This window comes from Rutidosis leptorrhynchoides, chromosome 11 (assembly GCF_046630445.1).
Source record: "Rutidosis leptorrhynchoides isolate AG116_Rl617_1_P2 chromosome 11, CSIRO_AGI_Rlap_v1, whole genome shotgun sequence".
In the NCBI taxonomy this organism is placed as follows: Eukaryota; Viridiplantae; Streptophyta; class Magnoliopsida; order Asterales; family Asteraceae; genus Rutidosis; species Rutidosis leptorrhynchoides.
Window position 1 is genome coordinate 104,218,725 of NC_092343.1, and position 8,912 is coordinate 104,227,636.

Here is an 8,912-nt window from a genome sequence, read left to right on the forward strand (position 1 = left end):
TGCTCGTGAATCTTCAATTGTCTAGACGCATAAGCAATCACCTTCGTTCGTTGCATTAATACACAACCGAGACCTTGCTTTGATGCGTCACAATAAATTACAAAATCATCATTCCCTTCAGGCAATGACAATATAGGTGCCGTAGTTAGCTTTTTCTTCAATAATTGAAACGCCTTCTCTTGTTCATCCTTCCATTCAAATTTTTTCCCTTTATGCGTTAATGCAGTCAAGGGTTTTGCTATTTTGGAGAAATCTTGGATGAATCTTCTGTAGTAACCAGCCAATCCTAAAAATTGACGTATGTGTTTAGGAGTTTTCGGGGTTTCCCACTTTTTAAGGATTTTGATCTTTGCCGGGTCCACCTGGATAACTTCTTTGTTCACTATGTGACTGAGGAATTGAACTTATTCCAACCAAAATGCACACTTTGAAAACCTAGCGTACAGTTTTTCTTTCCTCAATACTTCTAGCACTTTTCTCAAATGTTCTTCGTGCTCTTGATCATTATTTGAGTAAATAAGTATGTCATCGATGAAAACAATGACAAACTTGTCAAGATATGGCCCACACACTCTGTTCATAAGGTCCATGAATACAGCTGGTGCGTTAGTCAATCCAAATGGCATAACCATAAACTCGTAATGACCATATCTCGTCCTAAAAGCAGTTTTTGGAATATCAACCTCCTTCACCCGTATTTGATGATATCCAGAACGTAAATCGATCTTTGAATAAACAGATGAGACGTGTAGTTGATCAAATAAGTCGTCGATTCTCGGTAGTGGGTAGCGGTTCTTGATGGTAAGTTTGTTCAACTCTCGGTAGTCGATACACAACCTGAATGTACCATCTTTCTTCTTGACAAACAAAACAGGAACTCCCCACGGTGATGTGCTTGGTCGAATGAAACCACGCTCTAAAAGTTCTTGTAATTAGCTCTGAAGTTCCTTCATTTCTCTAGGTGCGAGTCTGTATGGAGCACGAGCTATTGGTGCAGCTCCCGGTACAAGGTCTATTTAAAATTCAACGGATCGGTGTGGAGGTAGTCCCGGTAATTCTTTCGAAAATACATCAGGAAATTCTTTTGCGACGGGAATATCATTGATGTTCTTTTCTTCGGAATTGACTTTCTCGACGTGTGCTAGTACAGCATAGCAACCTTTTCTTATTAGTTTTTGTGCCTTCAGGTTACTAATAAGATTTAACTTCGCGTTGCTCTTTTCTCCGTACACCATTAAGGGTTCTCCTTCTTCTCGTACAATGTGAATTGCATTTTTGTAACATACGATCTCTGCTTTCATCTCCTTCAGCCAGTCCATGCCAACTATTACATCAAAACTCCCTAACTCTACTGGTATCAAATCAATCTTAAATATTTCACTACCCAGTTTAATTTCTCGATTCCGGCATATATAATCTGCTGAAATTAATTTACCGTTTGCTAATTCGAGTAAAAATTTACTATCCAATGGCGTCAATGGACAGCTTAATTTAGCACAAAAATCTCTACTCATATAGCTTCTATCCGCACCCGAATCAAATAAAACGTAAGCAGATTTATTGTCAATAAGAAACGTACCCGTAATAAGCTCCGGGTCTTCCTGTGCCTCTGCCGCATTAATATTGAAAATTCTTCCGCGGTCTTGTCCATTCGTGTTCTCCTGGTTCGGGTCATTTCTAATAATGTGGCCCGGTTTTCCACATTTATAACAAACTACATTGGCATAACTTGCTCCGCACTACTTGCTCCGCCATTACTCGTTCCGACACCATTTGTTCCTGTCGTTCTGTTAACCCCTGGTCCGTAGACCTCACACTTCGCCGCGCTATGACCATTTCTTTTACACTTGTTGCAAAATTTGGTGCAAAACCCCGAGTGATACTTTTCACACCTTTGGCATAGCTGCTTCTGATTGTTGTTGTTGTTGTTGTTGTTGTTATTGTTGCAGTTGTTATAGTTGTTGGGATGATTGTTGTAGTTGTTGTTGTTGTTGTTGGGCCATTTGTTGTAGTTGCGATTGATGTTGCGATTGTTGGGATAGTTGTTGCGATTATTGTTGTAATTGTTGTTGTTGTTGTATTGGTGATTCTTATCACCATTTTCCTCCCACTTTCTTTTGACTTGCTTCACATTGGCCTCTTCAGCCGCCTGTTCTTTAATTCTTTCCTCAACCTGGTTCACTAGTTTGTGAGCCATTCTACATGCCTGTTGTATGGAGGCGGGCTCGTGTGAACTTATATCTTCTTGGATTCTTTCCGGTAATCCTTTCACAAACGCGTCGATCTTCTCTTCCTCATCTTCGAACGCTCTCGGACACAATAGGCACAATTCTGTGAATCGTCTTTCGTACGTGGTAATATCAAATCCTTGGGTTCGTAACCCTCTAAGTTCTGTCTTGAGCTTATTGACCTCGGTTCTAGGACGGTACTTCTCGTTTATCAAGTGCTTGAATGCTGACCACGGTAGTGCGTAAGCATCATCTTGTCCCACTTGCTCTAGATAGGTATTCCACCATGTTAACGCAGTACCTGTGAAGGTATGTGTAGCGTACTTCACTTTGTCCTCTTCAGTACACTTACTTATGGAAAACATCGATTCGACCTTCTCGGTTCACCGTTTCAATCCGACCGGTCCTTCGGTTCCATCAAATTCCAAAGGTTTGCAGGCAGTGAATTCTTTGTAGGTGCATCCTACACGATTTCTTGCGCCGTTAGCTGCATTGCTAGATTTGGAGTTATTGTTGGTATGTAGCGCAGCCTGTACTGCGGCTATGTTTGCAGCAAGAAAGGTACGAAATTCCTCTTCGCTCATATTCATGGTTTGTCGAGTAGTCGGTGCCATTTCCTTCAAATAGTCAAATGAAACAAGTTAATCATACAGAATATTAAGAGTAGTCAATAGTATCTCGTAGCATAATATGAACTCATTTATAAAAGCTTTTTCTTCATATTAGCGTTTTATAAGTTTAAATTCGGGTAGTACCTACCCGTTAAGTTCATACTTAGTAGCTAATATACAATTCAACTACTACAATTCTATATGAAAAACTGATTATAATAATATTTCGCGTTCAAACTTTTTCACAATATTTTACAAACTTATAATACCGCTTATTTTACATATAACATGAAATATAGCACACAATAACTTTGATACAAGATAGTTGTGAAGATAATTCTAGCTAGTACATAAGTCGTTCAGCAAAGGCAATAAAGACACGTAATTCATACGTCCAGAAACAAGTCATGCATTCTGGTTTTACTAGGACTACTTACCATCCTTGGTCTTGTGGAACATAACCGTTATGGCCGTTGATAAGACAGAGTGTTGTAACGTCGTCAAAGGGACGAGGGTTACATAATGTCCAACAGTCCCGTAACAATCTAAAAACCTTATTTCTCACCCCAACTACTGAGTCCGTCACTTGTGGGAACGTTTTGTTTAATAGTTGTAGCCCGATGTTCTTGTTCTCACTTTGGTGAGAAGCGAACATTACTAACCCGTAAGCATAAAATGCTTCTTTATGTTGCATGTTAGCCGCTTTTTCTAAATCACGAAGTCCTATATTCAGATATATTGAGTCAAAATAATTTCTTAACCCGTTGCGTAAAATAGCATTTGGGTTCCCCGCAATATATGCGTCAAAGTAAACACATCGTAACTTATGGATTTCCCAATGTGATATCCCCCATCTATCAAAGGAAAGCCTTTTATAAACTAAGGCATTTCTGGAAAGTCTTTCAAATGTTTGACAAGTTAATTTCGCCATAACTAAATGTGCTGATGAATTCTGACCAACTCTAGACAAGATTTCCTCAATCATATCCTCTGGTAGGTCTTCTAAAATATTCGGTTGTCTACCCTTAACGTCTATTTTGTTTTTATACTGTAAAATAGACAAGGATTAGATTCGTAAAAGATAATTAACAAACAATACAAGCAATTTTTACATAGAACATAAAAGTACAAGCACACTACAATACATATAATACACAACATGATTACAACCTTCTAATCTGAATCACTGGTTTCTTCTTCTTCGGACTTGGTTCGTTTTCCTAATTTTCTAGGAATATATGGTGTTCCTCTAATACGAGCCGTCATTTTCAATAATGGTTTAGAAAAACCTGGTGGTTTAGAGGTTCCCGGGTCATTGTTACATTTTAGGAAATACGGATGTTGTCGATACATATAAAGTTCATCGGGGTTGGAATTGGGTTTCTCTATTTTTATACCTTTTCCCTTATTATTTTCTTTCGCTTTATTAAATTGTGTTAGGGTAATTTCTATAACATCATCGGAATCCTTGTCGGGATCCGATTCATCAGAGAATTGGTAATCTTCCGAATATTTTGCTTCCTCGGCGGAAACACCATTGACCATTATTAACTTTGGTCCGTTGGTTGAGGATTTTATTTTATTTAATCGATTTACTATAGGTATCAATATTTCTTCCTCCGGAACCTCTTCTTCTTCTGGTTCCTCCTCTTCCGATTCATCCTCTTCTGGTTCCTCTTCTTCCGGTTCCTCCTCTTCCGGTTCCTCTTCGGGAATTTGTGAATCTTCCCAAAATATATTCGACTTTTCATTATTATTAGGTGAATCAATGGGATTTGTACTAGAGGTAGACATCTATAACACAATATCAAACACGTTAAGAGATTAATATATCACATAATATTTACATGTTAATAATATATAGTTACCAACAAAAAAAATGTTAAGCAATAGTTTTTGAAGAAAAACACGGTCGAAGTCCAGACTCACAAATGCATCCTAACAAACTCGACAAGACACACTAATGCAATTTTCTGGTTCTCTAAGACCAACGCTCGGATACCAACTGAAATGTCCCGTTCATATTGATTATAAACGTTCCATATTAATTGATTTCGTCGCGAGGTTTTGACCTCTATATGAGACGTTTTTCAAAGACTGCATTCATTTTTAAAACAACCATAACCTTTATTTTATCTATAAAGGTTTAAAAAGCATTACGTAGATTATCAAATAATGATAATCTAAAATATACCGTTTACACACGACCATTACATAATGGTTTACAATAAGAATATATTACATCAAAAATAAGTTTCTTGAATGCAGTTTTTACATAATATCATACAAGCATGGACTCCAAATCTTGTCCTTATTTTAGTATGCAACAGCGGAAGCTCTTAATAATCACCTGAGAATAAACATGCTTAAAACGTCAACAAAAATGTTGGTGAGTTATAGGTTTAACCTATATATTATCAAATCATAATAATAGACCACAAGATTTCATATTTCAATATACATCCCATACATAGAGATAAAAATCATTCATATGGTGAACACCTGGTAACCGACATTAACAAGATGCATATATAAGAATATCCCCATCATTCCGGGACACCCTTCAGATATGATATAAATTTCGAAGTACTAAAGCATCCGGTACTTTGGATGGGGTTTGTTAGGCCCAATAGATCTATCTTTAGGATTCACGTCAATTAGGGTGTCTGTTCCCTAATTCTTAGATTACCAGACTTAATAAAAAGGGGCATATTCGATTTTGATAATTCAACCATAGAATGTAGTTTCACGTACTTGTGTATATTTTGTAAATCATTTATAAAACCTGCATGTATTCTCATCCCAAATATATTAGATTTTAAAAGTGAGACTATAACTCACTTTCACAGATTTTTACTTCGTCGGGAAGTAAGACTTGGCCACTGGTCGATTCACGAACCTATAACAAATATGTACATATATATCAAAGTATATTCAAAATATATTTACAACACTTTTAATACATTTTGGTGTTTTAAGTTTATTAAGTCAGCTATCCTCGTTAGTAACCTACAACTAGTTGTCCAACGTTAGATGTACAGAAAAAAATTGATATATATTATCTTGAATCAATCCACGACCCAGTGTATACACGTCTCAGGCAAGATCACAAATCAAAGTATATATATTTTTGGAATCAACCTCAACCCTGTATAGCTAACTCCCTCATTACTGCATATAGAGTGTCTATGGTTGTTCCAAATAATATATACACATGGGTCGATATGATATGTCAAAACATTTGCATACATGTCTATGGTATCCCAAGATTACATAATATATTAGAATACATGTATAATAAAATATAAGTTAGCTAGGATATGATTAATATAGATTTGTTACCAATTTTCACGTTGCTACAACAAGAAAAATTATCCAATCTTGTTTTACTCATAACTTCTTCATTTTAAATCCGTTTTGAGTGAATCAAATTGCTATGGTTTTATATTGAACTCTATTTTATGAATCTAAACAGAAAAAGTATAGGTTTATAGTCGGAAATATAAGTTACAAGTCATTTTTGTAAAGGTAGTCATTTCAGTCGAAAGAACGACGTCTAGATGACCATTTTAGAAAACATACTTCCACTTTGAGTTTAACCATGATTTTTGGATATAGTTTTATGTTCATAAGAAAAATCATTTTCCCAGAAGAACAACTTTTAACTCAAAGTTTATCATAGTTTTTAATTAACTAACCCAAAACAGCCCGCGGTGTTACTACGACGGCGTATGTCCGGTTTTTACAGTGTTCTTCTTGTTTCCAGGTTTTAAATCATTAAGTTAGCATATCATATAGATATATAACATGTGTTTAGTTGATTTTAAAAGTCAAGTTAGAAGGATTAACTTTTGTTTGCGAACAAGTTTAGAATTAACTAAACTATGTTCTAGTGATTACAAGTTTAAACCTTCGAATAAGATAGCTTTATATGTATGAATCGAATGATGTTATGAACATCATTACTACCTCAAGTTTTCTGGATAAAGCTACTGGAAATGAGAAAAATGGATCTAGCTTCAAAGGATCCTTGGATGGCTTGAAAGTTCTTGAAGCAGAATCATGACACGAAAAACAAGTTCAAGTAAGATTTCCACTCGAAATAAGATTGTTATAGTTATAGAAATTGAATCAAAGTTTAAATGAGTATTACCTTGTATTAGAAAGATATCTTACTATAAATAAGAAATATTTCTTGAGGTTGGATGATCACTCTACAAGATTGGAAGTAAGCTAGCAAACTTGGAAGTATTCTTGATTTTATGAAACTAGAACTTGTAGAATTTATGAAGAACACTTAGAACTTGAAGATAGAACTTGAGAGAGATCAATTAGATGAAGAAAATTGAAGAATGAAAGTGTTTGTAGGTGTTTTTGTTCGTTGGTGTATGGATTAGATATAAAGGATATGTAATTTTTTTTTCATGTAAATAAGTCATGAATGATTACTCATATTTTTGTAATTTTATGAGATATTCCATGCTAGTTGCCATATGATGATTCCCATATGTGTTAGGTGACTCACATGGGCTGCTAAGAGCTAATCATTGTAGTGTATATACCAATAGTACATACATCTAAAAGCTGTGTATTGTACGAGTACGAATACGGGTGTATACGAGTAGAATTGTTGATGAAACAGAACGAGGATGTAATTGTAAGCATTTTTGTTAAGTAGAAGTATTTTGATAAGTGTCTTGAAGTCTTTCAAAAGTGTATGAATACATATTAAAACACTACATGTATATACATTTTAACTGAGTCGTTAAGTCATCGTTAGTCGTTACATGTAAATGCTGATTTGAAACCTTTAAGTTAACGATCTTGTTAAATGTTGTTAACCCAATGTTTAGTAAATCAAATGAGATGTTAAATTATTACATTATCATGATATCATGACGTATTAATATATCTTAATATGATATATATACATTAAATGTCGTTACAATGGTAATCGTTACATATATGTCTCGTTTCAAAATCATTAAGTTAATAGTCTTGTTTTTACATATGTAGTTCATTGTTAATATACTTAATGATATGTTTACTTATCATAATAGCATGTTAACTATATATATATCCATATATATGTCATCATATAGTTTTTACAAGTTTTAACTTTCGTGAATCACCGGTCAACTTGGATGGTCAAATGTCTATATGAAACCTATTTCAATTAATCAAGTCTTAACAAGTTTGATTGCTTAACATGTTGGAAACACTTAATCATGTAAATAACAATTTCATTTAATATATATAAACATGGAAAAGTTCGGGTCACTACAACCCGTGGGGTTAGTGTACGAAGTGTTAAGTGCACTAATGGTTGTTATGAACTCTGACGGTCTTTAAACACCGTTCCCTCGTTCGATTGGTTAACCATGGTTATTGTGTTGTAAGCGTAAGCAAATTATATTATTCGAGATATATATATATATATATATATATATATATATATATATATATATATATATATATATATTGTATACATATAATGTTGTATTGTCGTAATGTAGCTAACCCTCCGGGTGTAGCTTATTGGCATTGTTCAAATCGTTGTTGGTGAACTTATATTTGTTGATGTATCTTTAGCTCGTTGCTTAGTGATCTTACGGTATGCTTAGACTAGCTTGCCTTTATGTTTGGATGCTCCGGTATGCGGTATTTGGTTTTGTGTGGCGTGTCTATTTTATGCATATATATATATATATATGTAGTATATTCTCACTCACTAAGCGTTAGCTTACCCTCTCGTTGTTTACATTTTTATAGATTTGCTTGGATGCGGTGGCTCGGGTAAGCATGGGAACTAGTGGACTCGCGTAGTTGCTTTAGAAGGCTTGATTTTGGATTTGATTAGAATTGGGTAGCGTATCCCCAATCGCCATGCTCGGCTTTGTTTTGTGTTAAAAATCATGTGGTTAAAAACTTGAATTTTGTACGAAAGTCGTAAAACGGTCGATGTGGGCCCGGTCTCGTAAAACTTATTTTATGAATGGAACGTGTTAGTTTTTCATATATGAATATGTTGTGAAAAGCGTTTTGTCTAAATACGTCGGGAAGTGGTCAAACA